This window comes from Aquarana catesbeiana, linkage group LG06 (genome assembly GCF_042186555.1).
Source record: "Aquarana catesbeiana isolate 2022-GZ linkage group LG06, ASM4218655v1, whole genome shotgun sequence".
Classification (NCBI taxonomy): domain Eukaryota; kingdom Metazoa; phylum Chordata; class Amphibia; order Anura; family Ranidae; genus Aquarana; species Aquarana catesbeiana.
Genome location: NC_133329.1, coordinates 244,324,414 through 244,351,454, shown reverse-complemented (window position 1 = coordinate 244,351,454; position 27,041 = coordinate 244,324,414). Strand labels below are relative to the sequence as shown.

Here is a 27,041-nt window from a genome sequence, read left to right as displayed (position 1 = left end):
AAAGGAATGGGCTCAAATTGCACTGCACTGAATTGCATGTGAGTTGGACAGGAATGCAGTGTGATTCACATGTGGTTCATAGTGTGAACCAAGCCTTAAAGTTGTTCTAAAGGCTTAAGGATTGGCTCCCACTGCTGTCAATTCAATTCTGTGATGAGGGGGCAGGGTCGAGCCACACTGTCTGTTTATATATATTATACTGTATACAGTATATGGGTATATGCTTTCCTGCCAGAGGATTTGTAATTTTGTTCATCTTGTCCATGTGACTTAAATAATTGTGCCGCACTACACAGTCAGGCAGGTGACACATTTGAGTCCTGGTTCCACAATGCAGATTTCTGTTTAACTTCTCACATGCCCTGCCTGCACTCTAGACAATGAATCAACATTATCAGCTTCGCCCAGTAAGCAGTGAGATGACACAGGCAGCTGTAAGGCTTCCAAAAACAGGAAGAACGTAGTGAACGTTCAGGCTATACATTCTTTTTGGCAGATAAAAAAAAATAGTTTCTAAATATTTAGAACCATGCATGAAGCTGTTTTTTGCCAAGAATTTCATTTGGATGACAGTCAATTAGTATACTCTGAAGGAAGAGTGTTTTCGCCCTAGGACAGAAAGTATGTTACACTACAGAACACCCCCCTTCATCACTGTAGTGTGGGGACTATTCTGTAGTTAATTGAATTAAGCTGGTAATATTGTTTGAGATGGTAGAGTGCACAGGACACAGGTCGGCACTGGATTTCCTGTCATAATCGCCAAGTTTTTTTTTTCTCTTATCTAGAGGGGGCAAGTAATTAAGTTGTACACCAGGGGCTAGGTGGCAAAAAGACCAGGGGCTTCAGGCCGAAGTCCGAGCCCGGCACGGGGGGGGGAGGGGGGGTGTTACCTACCTGACACGCACTGATCATTACACTCACCTACCTGACCCACACTGACCTACCTGACATATACTGACCCACACTGACACATACACTGACCTACCTGACATACACTGTTCTACCTGACATACACTGACCTACCTGACCAGACTTCAGGTGACGTGACCTCCTCGCCTCCTGCAGTTCTTTGTATTGTAATCCCCCCCCCTTCTGGAGCCAGCAGTGCCTATGATGGATGTCACACGTCCCGTCGTCCTGGCATTGGACCAGTGGGACAACTATCATAGGTGCTGCAGGCTCCAGAACACGGGATCTGTAATGTCACTCGGCCGCGCTCGGGGTCAGATCGGTCCCCACTCGACGGCTGCGCTTGGGGCTAATAATACAACTGTGCATGCCCGAGACCCGGGGCTTTTTGTGGACACACTTGGGGCTCCAGCCACCGTCAGCCCCCCTCCCGACGCCACTGGTTTACATATTTTAATATTGTACAGGACACAGACAAAGTAGACTTGGTTATTGCACACTTGCAAAGCTTTTGAGGACACACCCCCGGATGCCTCTTCTATAACCCTACCTCACTGCTTGAATCCTCGGTTTTGTTCCCCTTCAGGACACGCTTACCCCATTTTCCACACCCTATTCTGTGAATATCCAACAGGGGAATACCCTCACACATAACTATGGCGGAGACCAGGCAAAGGAGAACTATTGCAAAATCTCCGGCAAACATTTGCTCTGCCGAAGGCCTGCACAACATTCAATCTCAGAGTGACGATGCGCCCCTTGCACTGGGGCCAGTGTTGACTCAGAGGCCTGGTTCTCACCTATGCTTTTTTTTAGTGCATTTTCAGTTTTGCAGAAACACATTACAGTCCATTTAACATGGTTTCCTATTGGACACGTTCACATCTATGCATTTTATGGAAAGGGCCAGGGACTCTGGTTTTTGCTTTCATACACTTCAATGGATCAAAAAACGAGTATTGAAAAACACAAAATGCACCTGGAATATGCAAACTGCAACCTGCATAGGTGTGAATCAGCAGGCCCAACACTGTTCTCGGCAACCAATTTTCTGCATCTATGTCACAATTCCTCAGAAAATAATGACTTTATTGCAGTTGTCTTTGCCCAGGGCTCAAGAATGCCACGCTTCTTCTCCTACTCCCATTTCTCTCCCTGAGTTGGATCCCAGTACAACCGGCCCTATAGTACTGGGCCCGGTCCCCATCGTCTCTACAGGGGGTCCGGGGGAGCTTTGCGCTCTCTTTCTTAACCAAATAGGGATGGAGGCACTAAACCTATCGTGCCTCATTTAAATTCCCAAAACCCTTTTGCATCACCACTGCTTATACTTAAATTATACAGTGCCTTGAAAAAGTATTCATACCGCTTGAAACTTTTCACATTTTGTCATGTTACAACCAAAAACATAAATGCATTTTATTGGGATTTTATGTGATAGACCAACACAAAATGGCACATAATTGTGAAGTGAAAGGAAAATGATAAATGGTTTGCAATTTTTTTTACAAATTGAATATCTGAAAAGTGTGGCATGCATTTGTATTCAGCCTCCCCCAATACTTTGTAGAACCACCTTGTGCAATTACAGAGCTACAAGTCATTTGGGCATGTCTCTACCAGCTTTGCACACCTAGAGAGTGAAATTTTTGCCTGTTCTTTGCAAAATAGCTCAAGCTCTGCCAGATTGGATGGAGAGTATCTGTGAAGAGCAATTTTCAAGTTTTGCCATAGATTCTCAATTGGATTTAGGTCTGGACTTTGACTGGACCATTCTAACACATGAATATGATTTGATCTAAACCATTCCATTGTAGCTCTGGCTGTATGTTTAGGGTCGTTGTCCTGCTTGAAGATGAACCTCAGCCCCAGTCTCAAGTCTTTTGCAGACTCTAACATGTTTTCTTCTAAGATTGCCCTGTATTTGGCTCCATCCATCTTTCCATCAACTCTGGCCAGCTTCCCCGTCCCTGCTGAACAAAAGCATCCCTACGACATGATGCTGCCACCACCATGTTTCATGGTGAGGATGGTGTGTTCAGGGAGAGTGCAGTGTTAGTATTCCGCCACACATAGCGTTTTGCCTAAAAAGTTCAATTTTGGTCTCAACTGACCAGAGCACCTTCTTCCACATGTTTGCTGTGTCCCCCACATGGCTTCTCGCAAACTGCAAATGGGACTTCTTATGGCTTTCTTTCAACAATGGCTTTCTTCTCGCCACTCTTCCATAAAGGCCAGAATGTGGAGTGCACGACTAATAGTTGTCCTGTGAAAATATTCTCTCATCTGAGCTGTGGATCGATGCAGATCCTCCAGAGTTACTATGGGCCTCTTGTCTGCTTCTCTGATTAATGCTCTTCTTGCCCGTCCTGTCAGTTTAGGTGGACGGCCTTGTCTTGGTAGGTTTGCAGTTTTAGCAAACTCTTTTCGTTTTCGGATGATGGATTGAACAGTGCTCCGTGAGATCTACTAATTGTGACTTCTGAAGGCAATTGGTTCCACTAGATTTTAGTTAGGGATATCAGAGTAAAGGGGTCTGAATACAAATGCACGCCACACTTTTCACATATTTATTTGTAAAAAAATTTAAAAACCATTTATCATTTTCCTTCCAATTCACAACTATGTGCCACTTTGTGTTGGTCTATTATATAAAATCCTAATAAAATACTTTTTACGTTTTTGGTTGTAACGTGACAAAATGTGGAAAATTTCAAGAGTTATGAATACTTTTTTTTAAGGCACTGTAATCACTTGATCCCCATCAGCTCGGCAGAGGGGCCCAGGAGGTGGGAGCAATGAGGGGACTTTTTCTTTTCTCTCTTCTTTTTTTTTTTTTTTGGCATGCAGGCAGATAAAGCCAGAGCTGCAGGTCCTGATACTAAAATGAATGCTCCATCCGGCCGCCCCAGCCCACAGCCTTTCCTAGGCGGAGTGATACTCTGAAAAGTCTGGGTGGGAGTGAGAGGTGGCTGCAGGAGCTGGTGTGGAATTCCAGTGGCGGGTGCACAGGCAGGCAGCATGGCATGGAAGCTACAATTACACTGGCTGTATATGTTGATACTGTGGCTGTACTTTATATTCTGATAACTGTGGCTGTGCTGTATATGGCTTTTATGTGGCTATACTGTATATGGCGATTATGTGGCTCCTCTATGGAGCAGCGGTTGTCAACAGACGTGTCCGTTGACACCCGCCGACATCCGATTCGATCCTGTCCGCTAAAAACAGATTGATGGGGATTCGTTCCCCATCTGCATAGCAGATTGGATCGGATGGCAGTTGGGTGTAAATAGAGAAGAGTGGGCTGTGTCCTCTCTGCATAAGTGGAGCATACACGGATCAGCCATCCTCCAGTGGAGCCCCAAAGCATAACATAGGCCCCTGCACCCAGCTCCAGACAACTTCAGCCACATAAACAAAATTCTGATTTACAGGCCCCACTATTTCTAATGGCGGGCCCCAGGCTGGGTCCCATGATTTCTAACCGCAGCCTTGGCATGTAGCTTATTGTCCCATTCAATCCAATTTGCCTGTTCCTAAGCAGCATCGTCAGACAGTTAAACCCACTCAGTACTTTGGATTAAGACAAGTTCACACTATAAAAGGATATGCTATGTCCATTTTCATGTCAGAAGTTTACAACCTCTTAAAATTAAATGATCCGCTCTGTAATACAATTCTAAATCCTTCTACTTCTTTTTATGAGGAGGTAAGTAAAACCTTGGACAGAGGGGTAGCTGTGGACGTAGTATGCTTGGATTTTGCAAAAACGTTTGACACAGTTCTCCACACACGGCTAATGTGTAAGGTAAAGTCTATAAGTTTGGAAAGATCAGTTTGTAAATAGATAACTGGTTAAAAGACAGAATTCAGAGTGTAGTGGTTAATGATTCTTACTCTGATTGGTCTAAGGTCATCAGTGGTGTACCCCAAGGTTCAGTGTTGGGACCCCACCTTTTTAATATCTTTATAAATGATATAGGGTCTGGGATTAAAAGTACCATTTCAGTCTTTGCAGATGACACCAAGCTATGCAGTGGAATAACGTCCTTACATGATGTCTCCAATTTACAAGCCAACCTCAGTGCACTGATTAATTGGGCAACTATGTGGCAGATGAGATTTAATGTAGATAAATGTAAAGTTATGCACTTAGGGGCTAAGAATATGCATGCATCAAACATACTAGGGGGAGTACAACTGGGGGAATCCATAGTGGAGAAGGATCTGGGGGTTTTGGTAGATCATAAGCTTAAAGAGACATAAACTCTGCATTCCTTATTGCGATTTTCATCTCATGTGATATGAAAACGTATTTCCTATTCTTGCACAGTATAATGTATGTATAATTGCTGCTTATTTACTATTTATTAGTAGTTTGTAAAAAAATTGTCTTCCGGGATTCAGCGGTGCCATCTTAAGTACTGTTTTCTTACTCATCTTCCGTCCTTCCTTGTTTCCCCTGATAAAATCTCGCACATACCCGAACGCTTCTTAACCAAGCCTCTTTCTCGAGCCACTTTCTTCATTATAGGAGTCTGTAGTATGCCCTGGTTTACTCCCCGTGTGACATCACACAGTCACTAGGAGAGAACCAGGAAGCTGCGAATGACTGCCTAGTCTTGCGAGTCTGCAAATCTGTGCCGCAGACAGCGGAGCTCTTGTACACAGTATGTTGTGGATGGGGAAACGGAACACAGAGCAGGTTGTTAATCACAGGGCAAGAAGCGCATGCGCCAGTGATGTATTCACACATTGAGGGACGGATTGCAAGCAGATTAAACAAGTAAGGAGAATTTCACAGCCTGCGATCAATAGGTTTATTTATGAGGAGTGCAATGTGCTGAGGTTGCATTCGAGAGTTTACAGCCACTTTTAATAATAGCATGCAATGCCAAGCTGCGTTTTCCAAAGGGACAAAGTCCTTTCTTGTATTAAGAGAGGTATGGACTCCAGAGATAGAGATATAATTTTGCCCCTGTACAAATCATTAGTAAGACCTCATCTGGAGTATGCAGTTCAGTTTTGGGCACCAGTTCTCAAAAAGGATATCCGGGAACTGAGAAAGTGCAGAGAAGGGTAACCAAACTGATAAGAGGCATGGAGGAGCTCAGCTATGAGGAAAGATTAGAGGAACTGAATTTATTCTCGCTTGAGAAGAGGAGATTGAGGGGGATATGATCAACATGTATAAATACATAAGGGATCCATATAGTGAACTTGGTGCTGAGTTATTCACTTTAAGGTAATCAGAGAGGACAAGGGGGCACTCTACGCCTAGAAGAAAAGAGATTTAATTTCCAAATATGGAAAGGTTTCTTCACAGTAAGAGCTGTGAAAATGTGGAATAGACTCTTGACAGAGGTGGTTCTGTCCAGCTCAGTAGATTGCTTTAAAAAAAGGCCTGGATTCTTTCCTAAATGTACATAATATAACTTGGTACTAACATTTATAGGTAAATTTGATCTAGGGAATATCCGAGTTCCCTCTTGGCGGATCAGAAAGGAATTTTTCCCTGCTGTAGAAAATTGGATCATGCTTTGCTGGGTTTTTTTGCCTTTCTCTGGATCAACTGTGGGTATAGGATTGAGTATATGGGATTGTATGATCTTGTTTTCTTTTTGTTTTTATTGGTTCAACTAGTTTTTCAACCTATGTAACTACTTACTAAGACACTGACTACTTAAACTCATGGTTAAGTCATTTTTCCTCCATTTGCCACTGATGTCTTGTTTGTTTGTCCTTTGTGCAGTCCTTGCAATAAAACATTTGCCATATCATTATGTTGATGGTGGATATATCTATATATATCAATTATGTAGTCTCCAATTGGGACGCCTTTTTCAAGACCACTATGCCAGTTTTAAACTGCGAAATCAGACTTATTAAAGCTAAGCGCTAGGCAGATACAGAAATACCAATTGAAGAAGATACTGAAATCAGCGTAAGCGTCTGAGTTTGAGTTGCTATCAGGCTTTTGCAATCCCTTGTGCAGCAGAGCTAAACTTGGGAAAGGGAGAAGCAGCAGGGGAGAGAGCTAAGTTACAGATAAGCTCTTGTTTGTGCTACTGCTGCCTCACTGTCCAATCATAGGCTGTGGCAGGGACAAGACCTAGTCTTATTACTTTGCTGCAGTACAGAAAATATTTGGCAGGTAAAACGGCTCTTTTGAATGTATTTCATTATGTATTTAAATGTTTGTCTAGAGTTCACTTATTCTGTTTCATTAAAATGTCAGGTTGTAAACATTTGCATGATAAAGGCAAGGCCACACTTTTTATATCACGACACAGGTCACGTGCCAGCACCTTTTGAGGTGACCCATAGGAAGGCGCATGCATTTGAATGCGGGATGCAGAAGACATAAGAGAATATACATACAAATCAAAGAATAAGTTCACCTTTATAGAAAAAATAATAAATGCACATTTTTGCAGAAAAAAAAATGTCCATTTATTAGTTTTACCTACGGGAGTTTGGATCAATAGATTACGGGTGCAATGTGGGTTCCTTCAGACATGGCTTTCAGCCTGTACCTCTGTTCTGTACAGGCTTTGAAAGCCGGAGGACATGTTGGTGAACTAAGAGCTCATCAGCCCGCAGCCCTTTGAAACTACAAGTCCATGTGCCCTGGTGGCAGATGGTACTTGTAGTTTATTCATTCACAGGAAACCGTGAATGAATGATATGGCTGTGTGGGCGGAGCCTCCCATATTCACCCTCTATTTGTCCTGTTTACCGTTATTGAAAATGAAAGTAAAAGAAAATCTATATAGTATTTATAGTTCTAGTTCCAGTGAACTGGGGGTCCCCAAGGGATTCCCTTAATTTGCAGGGATTTCTTCTCAATCCCTGTTTTTGCTATGGGATAGGAAGTGAAGGGATATCTCCCCAATGGAACACACATGGCAAAAGCCAACAGTTGTTATGCCCTCCCTCCATTCTATCCACAATGGAAAAAAAAAAAACATTGCCCATAATTCTTCTTTACCTTTAATGTTACCCCCAATGCAGGTCACAAACTCAGTGCATTTGCCTGCACTGGATCGCATGGTACAGTAGTACCATGCGATCCAGTTCCTGCATCTTTTTTTTTTCAAAAAGTTTTTATTTCGCTTTTCAACATACAATAAAAGGTATAAAATATAGTATTGTATACAGACATTTTGATATTCTTGGACATTCACAGATAAGAGAGACATATCGGTATTAACTTAAGTCTAGAAGAGGGACAATAATTTTCAGGAGTATATGCCTATAAGGGATGGTGAATGGACAAAATTCGACAAATCCTAACAGAGTAGATAGTTGACTAATATGGTAGATGCCTGGATGGATCCGATTAGACAGTTTCTGTGAATACTAGATTATTTAATATCAATGAGATACCTGAAAGTGGGAAAAGAACTCAAACCAGGGGAGGGGGTGGGGGAAGGGCCATGTAATGTATGAGAAAAAGACGGTTGGTGGGGGTATATTATCTGATCGATCATAAACATTTTACCATATTAAGAAAATAATAAAAATAGGGTAGCTGGTAATATTCGGTTACATGGAGATCTGTTAGCGATTTTGGATTAGTGAGTTCAGTGGCCTATGCCGTGGCCAGGGTGGTTTAGGATGATTTTGGAGTTCACCTCTTGTGGGGGGATTTTCTTGTTTTGCATCGGCTGATAGGAGTCGTGGTAGGAGAAGGTGGATTGGCTCAAATTTGCTATTTCTTCTTGGGAGAGAGATGAGAGCATAAAGGTGTGCCATTTGAAGTGAAAGCGGTCTGAGGAGGTTTTCTGTTTGAAGTCCGTATTAATGCGGTCTTTGATAAGTAGATGTAAGAGCTCTCGTTTGACTTGGGTGATTTTGGGGTACAATGGAGAGATCCAATTTTTCAAGATGGTTCTTCTTGCGATTAGAAGACAGGTTAAGGACCACCCTTTGTGTGAGGCGTTGACTTTTAAGTTCCCTGAGGGGCTTGTGTTGCTGTTGGCGGTTTTTGACCAGGGTAGGAGTATTGGATCCCAGTAGCCGAAGATGAGGAGTAGCGGGTCCTTGGGTAGTTTTAATAGGGTCACTTCGAATATGTAGGCCAGAACTTGGTCCCAAAAAGTTGAGATATAGGAGCAGTCCCAGAAGCGATGGGCCAGGGAAGGTTTCCGGATGTGGCATAGTGGGCAGAAGGCTTTGCTCATGTCTGTTTTTGACGATGAAAAGGGCATATAAGCTCTGTGGGCTATTTTCAATTGCGTTTCTCTCCATACTTCATTGGGTGTCAGCTTTTGTACGGAGTTGAGGCCTTGCAAGATTTTTTCCACTAAGTTAGAATCCGGGAAGTCTTTATTCCAGTTTTTTATCGATGATGCTGAAAGAGGTGGAGATGATTTAAGTAGGAGGGGTTTGTAGATGTCCGAGGTTTTGTATGAGTTGTTTGATATCATCAGGTCTATGATGTTTGTTGGAAACCTTTTATCTGCTTGTTTACAAGTCTTCTTTAAGAAGCTGATGCATTGCTCGTAATGGAAGGTATGCATAGTGGGTAGAGCGAAGGTTTCCGCAATGTTGGTAAATGGCAGTGGTCGACCCGTCTGAATGTTGCAAAGGGAGGAGAATTTTGTTAGGCCTTTCCGTTCCCATATTTTGAAAGGTTTATGTTCTAGTCCCTGTATTTTCCTTGCTTCTCTCCAAGCCACAGCTGTGTCTCTTAATAAGAGATTATGTTGGTGAGGGGGGGGGACTGACTTCCATCTGCAGTGGAGGAGGCCCGCTAATGAGTAAGGGTAGGCCATATCAGATTCCAGGGAGAAATTTGAGTAGCGGGAGGATTGCGTTATCCAGTCTATGCTGGTTCTACGCAAGCATGCTATATTATACAATCTAATGTGTGGTAAACTGATGCCCCCTTCGCGCCTGGGAAGATGTAGTTTTTTTAGAGATATACGTGGTCGTTTGTTTCGCCAAAGGAATTTTGATAAGGAAGAATTGAGCGAAGTCACATCTTTATGAAGAAGTAGTAGCGGAATAGTTTGCAATGGGTATAGTAGTCTTGCGAAACTGACCATTTTTATTAGGTGACATCTTCCCAAAAGCGAGAGGGGCAGGTCCATCCAGGCATTTAATTCTTGAGATATTTTCGACAGCAGAGGAGGGTAATTTAGGTGATATAGTGATGAGGGGAGTTTTCCTATTTTTATTCCTAAGTAGGTGATATGGGATTTCGCGACAGGGAAAATAGATTGTTGGGTCCATTGTGGTACAGAGTGGGTGCCGATGGGGAGAATTTCGCTTTTGCTGTAGTTGATGCGAAGGCCAGAGCACAAGCGGAATTCATCAAACACCCTTTTAATGGTTATCATATCTAAGGGGGGGTTGGCCGAAAATATGAGGACATCATCAGCAAATAGGGATGTGCGTAGATCATGTGTGCCTATTTTTATGCCATGTAAGGGGGCTGTTAGTGTTAGATATCTGGACAGGGGTTCTAGGGCGATGTTAAAAAGGAGCGGGGATAGAGGACATCCTTGGCGAGTGCCCTTGTGAAGACGAAATTCTTCTGACACGAGGCCTGCTACCACTAATTTTGCTGATGGGGCTGTGTACATGGCAGTGATGAGGTGGTGGAATGGGCCTGTGAATCCCATCTCTGACATTGTCATAGATAGCCAGTCGAAACTTACGTTATCGAAGGCCTTTTCTGCATCTAATGTGATAATGGCGTGGTTAGTGTTTGGGTGATGAAGTGCATGTTCTAGGCCAACATGACTTTTCGAATATTGAGGGTGGCGGTTCTGCCTTTAACAAAGCCTGATTGAGCGGGGTGAATTAAAGAAGGAATAATATCTGCCAGCCTGGTGGCTATAATTTTAGAGAGGATTTTCACATCTAGGTTGAGAAGTGATATGGGCCTGTATGAGCCTGGTTCTTGGGGGTCTTTGCCCTTTTTAGATAATTATTTTAGATAGTAATTTTATAAGAGCCTGATTCCCCGACTGTATGTACGCACCCCCTGACCAGATATTCCGGTATAGTTGGAGGAGGATGGGTTCCAGAAGGGGTTGTAGGGTCCTGTAAAATTCACTAGTGAAGCCGTCTGGGCCTGGGGCCTTGGAGAGAGTCAAGTGGCGGATGGTTGTTGATATTTCGGTGGGGGTTATAGGAGCGTTAAGGGTTTCTAGTTGTAGTGTGGAAATCTTGGGCATGTTTATTTTCCCTAGAAAAGCGCGTGCTTTTTGTGCATCTATGGGATCTGGGGCGTAGAGTGTAGAGTAAAATTGTTGCATGACTTTGTTAATTGCCTGTGGAGTGGAATGAGGGGTGCCTTTACTGTCGCGGAATGATGTAATGTGGGTAGGGCGGAATGGGCCTTTGAATAGTCTGGATAAGAGTTTACCCGCTTTGTTTCCAAATTTATGAAAGGTGGCTTCTAAGTGAGCCTGTTTGATGTGTTCAAGGGTGTTTACCCATGTGTCGAAATCCCTTTTTGCTGCCTGCCATTCCAATCGATTGGCTGGGGAGTCTGTGGTATATAGTGCTCGTTGTGCCTGGTGTAGGCGTGAGCTGGCTGCTTTATATTTAGACAGGATGTTGCGTTTAAAGGAGGTTGCATAGGAGATGATACGGCCTCTCAGGAAAGCTTTACCAGCGTCCCAGAATAGGTTGGGGTCGTGTATGTGGGGGGCATTGTTTGAAGAGTATTCTGTCCATGCATCGGACATGTATTGTTGGAAGTCAGTGTTATGAAGGAAGGAAGGGAACCGCCAGATGTTGGGATGTGGGGGTAAGTTTAGATTATGGAGGGTTACCTCTATAGGTGCGTGGTCGGAGATGGTTATGTCGTGTATTGTGGTGTTCTGGAGGAAAGGGATTAAGTTGTCAGAGCCAAAGAAATAGTCTATCCTTGTGAATATTTTGTGTGGGTTGGAGTAGAATGTGAATTCCCTGTCTGTTGGGTGAGAGAGGCGCCAAAGATCCTGGAGATGAATAGATTCCATGGTGTTTGCGAAGAGGGAAGGGGCGGGAGGGTTGATGCGTAGATTTGGACTTTTTGGTGAGGATCTGGCGTCTATCTGATGGAGGGTGTCATTGAAGTCCCCTCCGATTAGGTGGGGGAGGTGAGTGTTTTCTAGAAGCCAACTGGAGAGCTCGGAATAGAATTGCTTGCTTGGGCTGTTGGGGGCATAGACATTTGTGATTATGAGCTCTTTGGAGCCTATTTTGACATGTGTAGTGAGCAAACGGCCCTGATTATCAGTTTTTGTCGACAGGATTGAGCAGGGGAGATTTTTGTGTATGAGTAGGAGGACGCCAGCTTTGCGTCCTGCTGCCTCAGAGCCTAGAACAGTGCCAACCCAGAGCTTCTTCATACAATGGAAGTCTGGAGCTGATAGGTGTGACTCCTGAAGTAGGGCTATATTGGTTTTGAGCCGTTTAAGATGTCTGAGAATTTTCATTCTTTTTTGGGGGGATCTGAGACCCTTCACGTTCCAGGAGATTATTTTCATGTTAGGGGGGGCTTGTGAGGGGTATGGGCAGATAATGTCAATTTAACATTTTGTGGATGGTGAGTTGAAATACCAACTATGGCAGGAAGCATGCCATTTTCATAATGAGCAAATGGGCATATTAGATGTGTGGGGGAGATGGTGTGGGCCCTGTATAAGGGGGTAGAAGGAGGGGGGGGGGTATGACATAGAAGGGAGGCAACATAAAAGATAACATAACCATTAAGCCTGAGAACTTCACTTTTTTCTGCATGGATTCACTGTGTAGGTCAACTCCCATAACAGGACAGTTACGGTTTGGGGCCCAATTAGCCCTTGGAAGGGTTACAGGCGTCTATACATGTGCTTGAGGCTAGAATTTAGGGGGGGAGGGGGGATGCATGTTGCCGTACACAGTGAGGCCAGGAGGACATAACCGTATAAGAAAACTGTGTTCAAACAAGTGTTTGAAAAAAAAAAATAATAACTCTGAGAACTGAGAACAGTCATAACAAAATAGCATTATACATTACGTAATACCATAAAAGGAAGGTAGAAAACCTGAGAAGGGACAAGTTGGGGAACTGTCCGTAGATTGGGTAGCCCGCGACAGCGGTTGCAAGTGTCAGTTCAGCGAGGAGTGAAGCGATGCTGGTCCGGAAATGAGGATCTGAAGCGTTTGGGAGAGTCCTTGCGTGGGCTCCGTTGGTCCAGGGAGCGATTGAGTGGGGTGCCCTTGGAGGGGGTGTGCTGTTGAGTGTTGGAGAGTAACGATCGCACGTAGGCTTCCGCTTCTGGTGGATTCTGAAAGGATAGCTGGTCACCGCTGGGTGTCTTGAGGCGTAGGGTGGCTGGGAATGCTAGAGTGAATTTGATTTGTTGCTTGAAGAGTTCTGTGCATATCTGTTGGAAGGCTTTGCGTTTTTTTTGAGACCTCGATGGAGTAGTCGGCAAAAATCAGAACCTTCACACCATCGATTTGGAGTGTGCGGGTTTGTCTAAATTTTTGGAGAATAAGAGCTTTGTCAGAGTAGTTCAGATATTTAGCAATGATGGGGCGAGGGTTCTTGCGCTCTTCATTATATGGTCCCATTCTGTGGGCGCGTTCTACCGTGCAGGGGCCTGTTAGGCCTAGCGCCTCAGGGATGCGTTGGGAGCAAAAGTCTGATAAAGCAGATGATTGTAGCGATTCGGGTATCCCCACGAATCGCAGGTTGCTCCTTCTGGACCTATTTTCCAAATCGTCGAGTTTTTGTATTATGTATTGGTTTGTCTTGTCCTGCGCTTGTTCTGTGGCTTGGGCTTGGTACATCTCTTCTTCCATACTTGATAGGCGGTGTTCTAGCTCATGTAGCCTGGTGTTATGTTCTCCTAGCTGGGCCTTAATTTGTTTCATCCCCGCATTTACAGCTTTTTCCACAGATGTTGAAATCATGGGGGACAGGAGAGCTGCTACTGCCTGAGCTATACGCTCTGTAGTATGGTCCCCTGCATGCTGTGGAGAGGGGGCTGATATTTGAAAAGCCTGAAAGAGAGGGGCTTGAGGAGAGGCGGCTTGAGGTTGTGGCTGAGCTTGGGAGGCTTGTGGAGATGTGTGTGGGGCTGCGCTGCCACTTACTTCCATGTCTGCTGGCTGCGCGCCTGTGTGCAGGTCCGTGTAGGCCGAAGCCGGGGCCTCGATTTGCGGCTGGGCCGGCGGCGCCGTCTGGGCCGTATTGGTGCGGGGGCCGCGGACTTCTACAAAGCGGTCCATGTAGTGGGTACTGGTGCCCGAGGTAGCCGAGGGTGGATTCGGGCTTCTGGGCCGGTTTTTTAAGCAGGTTTTTGTCCTAGTTGCGGGAGCTGTGAGGAGAGACAGCTACTCCATGCGGCGCCGGAACCGGAAGACCCTGCATCTTTTTAAAGTAGTGCTTTACCTGCTTTTTGGTGCGACGTGATTTCAGCTCATTTATAATTAATTTATAATTAATTTATAATTAATAGGCTGAAATTGCACTGCACCCAGATCTCATGTGAATTGGCCCTAAATATGGGTGACATACGTAACATGTTCCAAAGCTGAACTTATCCTTTTAAAGAACTACAGCCAAAGCTTGTTTGGCTGTACTTCTACTAGGGATTGAACTGCACTCCTGTGATCCGTTTTCAGCAGAAAGTGGGCTGAAGCCCATTGTGTCGGCTGACATCGCAGAGCTGGTCCAGGCTTGGGCAAGATCCCGACAATGAAGTCGGGATCTGGCCACATGCCTGGATCGTCACCCATTGAAGGGTCTCAGCAAGCTGGCTGCTACTGCCCCCTCCACAGGCCAGCTCTCAAGTGAGCACAGGGTGGGAACAGAGCAGAGGACGATGACTGCCAGTCACTAGCTCTCTGCTCAGGGAGCTGTGAGAACCGAGTAATCGGTGGTGTTTGATCGCTCGGTTCTCAGTGTTAGAGCCCTTGGCGGACAGATGCAGCATCGATAGATGCAGCACAAATCCCATACTTCTCTTTTAAGTATTTGATAAGAGAAGGAAAGACATACAGAAATTAAGGCAGCAATAAGACAGAGGATGTAGAAAGTCAGAAATGATGAGCGGGAGGTATTAAAATTTCAAAGCTTATTATTTGCTTTATCAGAAAATGTATGTTGAACTGCTTTATTGTAGCTGGTACTACTATTTCAGAGAATTATTATCTGTAGTTACTTTTCACAGGATGCATAAAAGAAAAATGGAAATTTAGAAACAAAAACAGAAAACATTGTTTTCAATCTGAATAACCATTATATCACAAGGTCTAAAACCATTTTTATCGTTTTTAATAGGAGATTAAATCAAAAGCTTTACAGTAGCCTTGCTTTTGAATGATTTAACTGCAATGATAAACACTAATCTTTTCATTAGTGTTGACTTTTAAATGATTCAGTATGGGCAGCAGGAAACATTCATAATTCAGAGGGCAGAAGGGGATACAGACTGAAATGCACGGCAAATCCTGCCATGTCATGCATGCAAGTCTTCTCCTCTTTTCCTTGGTAGGGAGAGTTTGTTCAAAAAAGCTTTACATACTGATAACAAAGGAATGTGAATTTATAGTCATTGGTTCACATATTTGAAATAGAAGAAAAGGCTAACTATAATTATTCTTAAAAAATGCTGCCTCCCCCCTTCTCCTACATGTCACGCATACCCTGTATAAAAAGATCTGTGTACTTACCTTTTTTAAATCTGGTCTAGTCTAGTGATCCAGCAGCTCCGGCTCCCCTGTGTCAAAGAGCAGCTTTTGCAGGAAGAAGGAGGGATCGCCGACAACAGTTGGGCCATGGGAGCCTAAGGGGGACATCACGGCTGGGGGAAATCATAGCGGTTGTCGAGTGCTGACTTGCATAGGGTAGCCAGAGCTGCTGCATTGCAAGACTGGACCGGATTAAAAAAAAAGGTAAGTACACAGATCTTTTTTATACAGGCTATGCAGGATAGGTAGGAGGAAGGGGGAGGGAATGTTTTAAAGATCAGTTAGTCAGCCTTACTAACACTTTGATGTAAATGGAGGGACATAACAGTTCAGCAACATTGGGAATGGAAGTAATAAAGTATTTTTTAAATGTATTTATTTTTATTATATATTATTTTTAATAAATATTTTTTGTAAAAAAAAAAAAATACAGTATACAATTGATGAATGCTCTGTGACTAGTGGGTGGCTGGATGTTTGTGAGGACATGCATGTGGGGCATCTAGAAAGTGATCATTTTTGAGGATCTCTGGTGATGGTCAGTTCTGTAGCAGTGTAGGCAGCACATTCTTGGGACTAAGGATTAGGACTGCTTGAGGTTGCATGTGGCCCTCACTGGGAGGTGGCATACTGGGAGACTTGTGGTAGAAAAGGGTTTTAGATATACGTAAGTCTAGAGATTAGCTTGATGGTTATGGGTTTGATAGGGGATGCTGGTGACCATAGGGTGTGTGGGTGGTCATGACTCAGAGAAAAGTGGGGGTGGATAGGAAAAATAAAGGTGCAGGGGTGGGCTCACATGACTTTGAACCCGATTGATGTGAATGTTGGTGCTGATCTGTCAGGGGCAGTCTGCAATGATGCGAGGCTGCAAGAGAGCAGAGGTAATGAGTTCCTCACAGATGGTGGTTAGGATTGTTCATTAGGTTGGGAAAGTAGAATATGGAAGCTTGTCAGTCTAGAGGTGTGGGCCACAGGTGCTCGTCACTCTAAGGCCTCTTTCTCAGGGGGCGGATCAGTGATGATCCGTCCCGTGAACATCCGCTGGCTCAGCGGGGATCGCTCCGCCGATCCCCGCTGAGCAGGAAGATGACAGGTGCATCGCTGCACACTGTGCAGCGACGGACCTGTCAGAGCGCCGCTCTCCCCTATGGGGGGATTGATGACGACGAACCGTAGTGTCCGTCGTCACCCGATCCGATCCGAAAACGGATGGAAAAGTAGGTTTTTCCTCCGTTACACTTTTCGGATCGGAGCGGGGTCGGATGTCAGCGGACATGTCACCGCTGACATCCGACGCTCCATAGGGATGAATGTATGTCCGTTTTTCATCCGAAAACGGAAGGATGAAAAACGGACATACGGATCGTCCATGTGAAAGAGGCCTTAGTGCTTGTGTTAACTGTGGGGCATAGGTCACTAGGTGTGGAAGTGGTGGAGGGTAGTGATTGAACAAGAGTCAATCAGGTTTGGGGTGGGAGGCTGGAACAAGTGGCATAAGTCTTACTTCCTGTTTTGGTTATAGGACAGAAAGTGAAAGGAAATCTCTCAATGGGACAAAGATGGCAAAACAAAAAAAGAAAACTGGTTATAACGCTCCCTCACACTATCCAAAAAAAAAAAGGGAATAAAAAGTTTTGCGTTTAGTAATACTTTAAAGTGATTTTAAAGCGTTTATTTATTTTTTTTGCCTAAAAGGAGAAGTCCAGCCAAAGCTCGTTTTGGCTGCACTTCTCCTATGGATCACAGGATAGCAATTCGTTTCGCACTCCTGTGACACGTTTTCAGCAAAGAGCGGGCTGAAGTCCACTCTCTGCTGACGTCACAGAAATCAGTCCAAGCACCACATCATCCCCACAATGGAAGTTTGGATCCGCCAGGTACCTGGACTCATACCCGTCTCAGCCTCTCAGCAAGCCCCTGAGAGCCTTAGATGGCCACTCTGCGCCCCTCCACAGCCCAGCGATTCAGTGAGCAAGGAGGAGCAGAGAGCTGCTGATTGACAGTCAGCAGCTCTCTGGTAGCGGAGCTGTGAGAACCGAGCCCTCAGCAGTGTTCGATCGCTCATTTCTCAATGCAATGTCGCCGGGGGACAGATACAGCATCGGACTAAGATAAATATAAACCTGCAAAAAAATGTTTTCCTTTACTTCTATTTTAATGCATTCTCTGCATTAAGGCAAAAATCCTACTGAGTGCAGCAACCCCTCTTTACTTACCTGAGCCTGATCGCAATCCAGCGATGTGCATAGGATCAGTCTCTCTCTCTCTCTCTCTCTCTCTCTCTCTCTCTCTCTCTCTCTCTCTCTCTCTCTCTCTCTCTCTCTCTCTCTCTCTCTCTCTCTCTCTCTCTCTCTCTCTCTCTCTCTCTCTCTCTCTCTCTCTCTCTCTCTCTCTCTCTCTCTCTCTCTCTCTCTCTCTCCTCATAGGCTCAGAACAATTGGCTCCCGCTGCTGTCAATCACTGCCAGTGAGGAGGGAGCAGGGGGGGGGGGGCATGGCCAAGTCGCGCTCTGTGTGTCTATGGAGTCAGCTCGGGAACAAGCCAACATGAGTGCCCCCATAGCAAGTGGCAGAGGGAGGAGCCAGGAGCTCCAGCGGGGACCCGAGAAAAGAAGGATGGGGGCTGCTCTATGCAAGACCATTGCACCGAGCAGGTATATATAACATGTTTACAATCCCTTTAAGCTCTCATTTCTTTGGCATGAATTTGGCCATGCCTCTACAGTGCTTTGTCAGTTTATGCTCCAGACAGAGCACAAACAGTAATAAATTGTATATGTGTGGAATAAATTAAAGGAACAATAATAGGAGGATAATTTAGATTAATATGATTAAACTGTAGATGTGGTTGTGGCAGTATTTTGGCAAAATCTCTGGTGAAAATAGCACAGTGATGGCTAATGAATGTGCCATTTTTCTTGCTATAAACCTCTACAGTAAATAAATAATCTAAATAAAAAAAAACTGGTGGGTATTTAGAGGAAGATAGGCATATAATTTCATTAAGACCATTGCAATACACCCCAAAATGTGCAATCACAAATGTACAAACAAAAATATAAATTAAGAAAACATTCAGTTATATATTTAGTGTATGTTTTAGGAATGATTTTTTAAATGTCATACACTTTAACTTTCTTTGTAAAACGGCATCCTTTTCTTTGGGATATTTTTATTCCCGGTCTAGTAAGGCGGCTACTCCTTTCCTGTGGCACTGAAGTAACCTGTAACCTTTGGAGTTTATTTGTTCACTGTGGTCCTGTGGTTTCATTGTTTCCCTCCTGTGGCTTTGTTGTTACTTCTCCTGCAGATTTCTTTCCATCCTGTGGTTTATTGTTTCCGATATTAAATCATTGTTGCTGCATAGTCTCCACTGGATTAAATGGTTCTTTATATTGTTTGCCTAGCACCAGTATCCAGAACCAAATATTTCTCATGGATTCCTAAGTAAATGTTAAGTAATGTTATGGAACATAAGTGTTCAGGTGCTTATCGAACATAACAATTTTCCTATTTTTTATGCTAGTGTTAGTTATCACCAATCAGATACTTGCTACTTATAAAAAATAAATATAAATACATTTATTTGCAGTTTATGAGCTTTTTTGGGGAAAAAAGTTTTGCTAAAAAAAAAACAAACTAAAAAACGCTGCAAAACGTGTTTTTAACGTGGCAATCTACAGCTAAAGCTACTGGCTTTTTTTATAACATCCAGTGTGCATGGCTCCTTAAGAGGATGAGCCTATTGCATGCTAAAGACACCCCAAGTAAAGTGAAAATGTTATTCTATTACAGTAAAACCTTGGATTGCGAGCATAATTCGTTCCGGAAACATGCTTGTAATCCAAAGCACTTGTATATCAAAGCAAATTTCCCCAAAAGAAATGACAGAAACTGAAATGATTCGTACCGCAACAATTTATTCATAGGTCCTTCAGTTTATAGTCCATATAAAAAGATTATAGTAATGTGATAGGTTGTGTAACTATAAAATGTCCATCCACAAAGGGAAGCCTCCAAATGGGAATTAGAAGCAAAATCCAGCAGGAGCTAGAGAGTATAAAAAAGAAGAGAGGCGCCTCCTAAGTGTAGCAAAATGGTTACATTTAACCGCTTCAGCCGAGGAAGATTTGGCTGCTGAATGACCAGGCTATTTTTTGCGATTCGGTACTGCTTCGCTTTAACTGACAATTGCACAGTCGTGCAACGCTGCACCCATCAAGCTTTCTTTTGGTGGTATTTGATCATCTCTGCGGTTTTTATTTTTTGCGCTATAAACAAAAAAAAGAGCGACAATTTTGAAGAAAAACGCAGTATTTTGTTCTTTTTGCTATAATAAATATCCCCATTTTTTTTTTTTTTTTTTTTTTTTTAAAAAAGCTAATTTTTTTTCAGTTTATGTATTCTATGTATTTTTGGTAAAAAAATTTTTGCAATAAGAGTATATTGATTGGTTTGTGCAAAAGTTATAGCATCTACAAAATAGGGGATAGATTTATAGCATTTTTATTATTTTTTTTTTTTTTTACTAGCAATGGCGGCGATCTGCGATTTTTATTGGGACTGCGACATTATGACAGACACATCGGACACTTTTGACACATTTTTGGGACCATTGGCATTTATACAGCAATCAGTGCTATAAAAATGCACTGATTACTGTAAAAATGTCACTGGCAGGGAAGGGGTTAACACTAGGGGGCTGTCAAGGGGTTAAATGTTTTCTCTAGTGTGTTCTAACTGAAAGGGGGAGGGGGCTATCTAGGGGAGATGACAGATCGCTGTCTATACTTTGTATGAACACACGATCTGTCTCTTCTCCCTTCAGAAAACCGGGATCTGTGTGTTTACACACACAGTTTCCGGTTCTCGCTGTGTCACGAGCGATCGCGGGAGCCCCTAATGGTCACAGGGCAAAGCGACGTAACATAACGTTGTTTCTCCCAGCCGTGCCATTCTGCCGCAGTAAAACTGCGGCGGCTGGTCGGCAAGAAGTTAACGAAGGTACAATATTTAGCAACTCACATGGTTGATGATTAAAAGAGGTACTTCTAAGTATGCAGGCATCCGGGGTAAAGCTGTCAACATAGACCATCCTCCGCACCGCCGGCTCTCACTGCTGTCAGTCTGCAATCGTGACTGAGAAGACTACCCTGCAGTAGAACTATCTGAAAGCGAGGCTTAAACTGCTCCATTGATCGCAGCGTGGAAGGGACGACGTCGATGGTGTGGAGGATGGTCTATGTGAACAGCTTTACCCCGGATGCCTGCATACTTAGATGTGCCTCTCTATTAATCATCAACCATGCGAGTTGCTAAAAGTTGTACCTTCATTAAATGTAACCATATTGATACACTTAGAGGCGCCTCTCTTCTCTTTTATACTCCGTTGTGACATGACACTACTTGTATATCAAGACATCTCTTGTATATCAAGTCAAAATTTTATTTTAAAATTTTGCTTGTCTTGCAAAACGCTCTCAAACCAAGATTTTACTGTACCTTTTTTTGTCAATTTTGTTTTTTGTTTTTTTATAAGCGAAAAAAGAGTGCTGACATTTTATGTTGGTAACAGTAGTATCTATACAGATATCTATCCAAACAAAAATAAAGAATTGTAGCAAAAGTATAAAACATCTTTAGCCAATACTAGGTGAATGTGTGTACATCTACATGGAAAATATGAAGGTGAAGTGGAATAAGGAGAGGGCGGGAGTGAGGCAAAGCATGTGCAACTTATATGAACCACGTTTGCAGCCCAGTGAATACCATGCCATGAAGGCGAAGGAGCTATAACACAGGACTTGGTACATACATTTTGGGAAGGTGACAAAAGCAATGCTTGTCAGATCAGAAAGTCATATTGTAAGCCCACTGCCCTCTATAGTTCCATTTGCTATTTTAATGGCTGTATGTTGTTATTGTTAGGAGAGCACATGAGAGTGTCTGATAAAAAAAAAAATTAAATAGGTGTGTACATTATGTTTTATGAGTTATGTCAGTCCAAACTGCATTGTAGGGTGTGACAGTCCACTTATTAAACGGAACGGAAAAGTTCACATAGAAATCAGTTGCCCACGCAGGGGTTTCCTCCATCAACATGGAAAAGTCAACAGAAAGTGCCAAGCCACCTGGCTTACTTGTAAGCAGCACCCCTGCTTTCCTTACCAGTCCCTCTGACTGCGTTGCCCAGCTCTCCTGGTTCAGTTGGCTCACTTAGCCTTTCGTCACAGCACCGTGCTGCACGGCCCACTCCTGGCCTCTGGATAGTGGTTCTTCTGATACCCTGATAGGAGCCGACCTGACTCCTGGTATGAGACCTCCTGTTTCATGACTACTGGTTGGGGAACCTCTGACCCCTGGCTGTGACCTTCTGTCTCCAATATTTGAGCTTTCTCCAAACAGGTTGCCCTGAGCTATCCTCAGGCTTGAGTATATAACGACCCTGCACACCCGTGTACTTACAAGCTGTAGGCATTCAGTAAAATCCAGACACAGAATTAAAGGTTCCGTCCCACACAAGGCACTTTGGAATATTCAAGCTCCAGGCCCCAATCCAGATTTACAGAATCCTGAGAAACTCAAAAACACAGCTTTCTCTGCTCAGAAAGTCTGGAACCTTGCATTAGGCGTTACTGTGAATCCTGTGTCATTTTCAGGTGCAGTAAAATCGCAGCAGGTTCTCTGGATTGATGAGATTAAATATTTGGCTATAGCAGGAGGAAGTTTGCTTGCCGAAGGGCTAAAGAGCGGTACAATAATGAGTTTCTGCAGGCAACAGTGAAGCATGGTGGAGGTTCCTTGCAGGTTTGGAGCTGCATTTCTGCAAATGGAGTTGGAGATTTTGTCAGGATCAATGGTGTCCTCAATGCTGAGATATACATGCAGATACTTATCCATCATGCCATACCATCAGGAAGCAAACAAGTATGAAGAGCCGGAAACTGGAACATACCTGGTCAAATTTTTACTGGCTACATAGCGGTGACATTTAAAAGCATCTTGTGCATTTCGGCAAATAGCCCTCATCATAGGCTATAATTAAAGCGAAGTTCCACCCTAAAGTGGAACTTCCGCTCATCGGATTCCTCCCCCCCTCCGGTGCCACAAGTGGCACCTTTCAGGGGGGTGCAGATACCTGTCTAATACAGGTATCTGCAGCCACTTCCGGGCTTAGATAGCCGCAGAATATCCGCAGATGCCGGCCCCCCCCCCCCCCATTGTGTTCTGGGAAACACAGTTCCCAGAACACAACGGGGACCAGTGCAGAGGCGCAGCGTGACTCGCGCATGCGCAGTAGGGAACCGGGCAGTGAAGCCGCAACGAGGATGACGGCGGGGGCAGCCGAGAGCCGAGCGATTGATCGGGCTTTGGCTGCCGACAGCGCTGGACCCTGGGACAGGTATGTGTCCATTTATTAAAAGTGCAGTATTTGTAGCTGCTGGCTTTTAATAATTTTTTTTTAAGGTGGACCTCCTCTTTAAGGCCATTCACTGAAACACATAAGATGCTTTTAAATGTCACCGCTATCTAGCCAATCAATCCGACTCTTTGCTTGGATATATATGTTCCCTGAAGTGAGCGCTGCACCTGCTTTTGTTTCATACCATCAGAGAGGCATGTGGTTGGCTCTAAATGTATTCTGCAGAAGGACAACAACTCCAAACATACAGCCAATGTCAATAAGAAGTAACTTCAACATAAAGAAGATCAAGGAGTGCTGGAAGTGGTGGTTTGGCCCCCACAGAGCCCTGATCTCAACATCATAGATTCTGTCTGGGATTACATGAAGAGACCGAAGCATTTGAGGCATCCTACATCCAACAGAACATCTGTGGTTCGTTCTCCGTGATGTTTGGAAAAACCTGCCTGCCCAGTTCTCTCAAAAACTGTGTGCAAGTTTACCTAGAAGAATTGATGTTTTGAAGGCAAAGGATGGTCACACTAAATATTGATTTGATTTGGATCTCTCTTCTGTTCATATACCTGTATTTATCGGCATATAACACGCACAGGCGTATAACACGCATCCCAATTTTAAGAGGGAAGTTTAAGGAATTTTTTTCCGCAGCCCCCTTTAGAGTACATAGTCCCCATCCCCCTCCCCAGTACACAGCCCTCCTCCCCAGTACACAGCCCCCCATCCGGTATACAGCCCCCCTCCCCAGTACACAGCCCCCCATCCAGTATACAGCCCCCATCCAGTACACAGCCCCCACATCCAGTATACAGCCCCACATCCAGTATACAGCCCCCCTCCCCAGTACACAGCCCCACATCCAGTATACAGCCCCCCTCCCCAGTACACAGCCCCCCATCCAGTACACAGCCTCCCATCCAGTATACAGCCCCCCTCCCCCTGCACTCCCAGGAGATCCCCTGTCTCCTGGAACAGCGCTGCCAGCATTCTCTACAGTTAAGAAAAAAATCACTGCCAGCCCCTTCCTCATTGCTCCTCCTGTGTCACTTATATTGTAAAATGAAGCTTCCATATACCACAATAGCTCAGTTTTTTTCCACTGACCTGGTCACATGACTGCTCTCTGACATTACATAGATGGTCATGTGAACGCTCTCCTCCTCCAATCTAAAGCTAAGGCTAGGAGGAGGAGGAGAGCAGCCAGAAAAAACTGAGCTATTGAGATATTTACAAGCTTTGTTTTATAATGACACTGACACAGGAGGGTAAGGGGCTGGCAAGTGATTTTTTTTTATCAAGTTTAGACTATGTAGGCAGTGCTGTCCCAGGGCCAGGAGAGGCGGGCTGACACTCCCCAATGAGTGGCTCCCGGGGCGAACCGCCCGATCCCCGCCCCCTGTTGGTAAAACATAGTATCGGCGTATAACACGCAGGCACTGTTTGTCCTCTGTTTTCAGGGGAAAAAAGTGCATGTTATGCGCCAATAAATACGGTACTTTCCATTTTGTTAATTGATAGAAATAAACTATTAAGACTTTTTTTCTGAAAGCATTCTTAAACTGGTTGTAAAGCCTAAATATTTTTTACCTTAATGCATTCCTTGCAGCTTTCCTAGGGAGGCACTGGACAGAGGGGAGGGGCCAGGAGAGCCGGCAGGGGACCCGAAAAGGAGGTTCGCAGCTGCTCTTTGCAATTCCATTGCACAGAGTATAGACATTTTTGTTTTTGTTTTTTTTAATTTATTTTTTAATTTAATTTACCTTTTACAATCACTTTTATTGATAGCGTTTTATTCACAAGTGCCTAAAACTTTTGCACAGTAATGTAAATTAGTGGTTCCCAACCCTGTCCTTAAGTACCCCCAACAGGCCACATTTGCATGTTTTCCTTTATCTTGAACAGGTGCTTTAAATCAGAGTCAATGGCTTTGTATTTTGGACCGTTATTTTATCTAACAGAAATTCCCAAAACATGGCCTGTTGGAGGTACTTGAGGACAGGGATGAGAACCACTGATATAAATCACTCTGGTACTTTGAGAAAACTGAAATTTTCTTACAGCTTTAGATTTTATTTATGTGATTGGCAAGTAACTTTTGGTGTGATTTTAAATAGATAAAAAAAATATAATATTTACAAAGCTGCTGCATATAATTTATGTATATTAATATTTTCCAGAGTCGATAGAAGAGATTTGCATCCATCATCTTTCGTTACACATTGAAATGACCGCAGTACTGGACACAGGATTTCAAATGCATTGCCTTGCTAAGGTAAAGTTTTTAGAATATGGAACTAGTGCTTCAGGACAACCTGAGTAAGGTTAAACTGGAAGAAAAACCTAAAGCTGACCATACAGTTTTCTTGTTCAATTTCCTTTAGATTTACCTTCAACTGTGTAGTGCAAGGGCCTGCTTGATTGCATACAAATTCAAAGTCTTTAGGTTTGACATCATTGTATATGGTTTTGGTAAATCTAAATGAAATTGAACAAGAAAACTGTATAATGTATAGCCAGCTTTAGTCTAATACCCTGTACACACGATCGGACTTTCCGAAACAAAACCGTGGATTTTTGTTCGAAGGTTGTTGGCTCCAACTTGTCTTGCATACACACGGTCACACAAATGTTGGCCAACAATTACGACTTGGGAACGTGATGACGTACAAGACGTACGACGAGCCGAGCATGCATGAACTTTTTTGTGACAGACTTGTGTACACACGATCGGATATTCCGACAACAAAGTTTTGGTGGCGGAAAATTTGAGAACCTGCTAGCCAACATTTGTTGGCGAAAAGTCTGACAACAAATGTTCGATGGAGCATACACACGGTCGGACTTTCCGCCAACAAGCTCACATCCAACATTTGATGCTGGAAAATCTGTGTGTACGGGGCATAACTATTGTTAAATATGTGCCCTCCCCCTCCTCCTACTTATGCAGCCTAACCCATTTAAAATTTATCAGTGTACTTGTCTTTCTTACCTTTTTTTTAAATTCCACTCCAGTCCGATCATGTGATCCTGCAGCTCTTGCCCCCCGTGTCAGTGAGCAGTTGCTGCAGGGGATAGAAGGGAGCACCGACAACGGCTGGGCAATGTCATGTCTCCTTGAATTACCAGTCGTTATTGAGTGCTACCTGAGTCGGAGCTGTAGGATCACGTGACTGCAGAGAAGCAGATTGAAACGAGGTAAGTACACACATCTTTTTTTATATAGGTTAGGCAGGATAGGTAGGAGGAGGGGGAGGGAACATTTTTAGGAACAGTTAAATTCAGGATTTTCTTCCACTATAAAGCATATCTAAAGTCAAAACTTTTTTAGTTTCTTATTTTTTTTGCCTTATCTTTCTGTTCTGGTAATGCAACTGAAAGTGAGTAAATCACAGGTTTTCACAGGAAAAAAAAAACAATGAAAAATTATGATCTGGTTGGAATGTTTTGGATTTTGTATCACTTTATGTCCCAGTGACAGTGGTCACCAGGACAAATAGGAGAGGGTGAATCTCTCCAGGGACACAGCAAAAAAAAAAAAAAAAAAAAAGGAAAAGGTTCTACCCCTTTTCTACTCTATCCCCAACAAAAAAAAAAAACATTTTTACTATAATTTACCTTAAAACGGAGTTGCGGTACCGTACCTGTGAAAAAAAATAAAAGTCAGCAGCTAAAAAAACTGTAGCTGCTGACTTTTAAAAAACAGCCACTCGCCTGTCCCGCGATCCAGCAGTGTTCTCGCCCCAGTCAGTCTCACCTTCTGACTTCGTTCCTCTGCGCTGGCATCTTCACTATGGGCACCTGGCTGTGACAGCTTGCGGCTTCACAGCCGGGTGCCCACTGCACATGTGCGAGCAGCGATGCACATCGTGAATAATGGATGCAGTCATGTTGGTGTCCCAGAAGACTGCCGGGGGGGAGGATGAGGGAGGAGAACTTCCGTTTCCAACCGCCTAGGCTGTCAAAATTTGGTACCCGCTCCTTAAAAGTGCAGATTCTTCAGAAGGACTGGGGGACGA

At 43.8% G+C, this 27,041-nt stretch overlaps 1 protein-coding gene across 4 annotated transcripts in view; it reads left to right on the top strand.

Moving 5' to 3' along the window:
• HECW2 (HECT, C2 and WW domain containing E3 ubiquitin protein ligase 2) overlaps positions 1–27,041 on the top strand; it is a 479,776-nt gene that overhangs the window by 55,919 nt on the left and 396,816 nt on the right. For all 4 annotated transcript variants that reach the window (XM_073633114.1, XM_073633112.1, XM_073633113.1 and 1 more), the window contains one exon: positions 25,203–25,297. The gene's annotated coding sequence lies outside the window, so the exon portion shown is untranslated. The remainder of the gene's footprint in view (positions 1–25,202; positions 25,298–27,041) is intronic.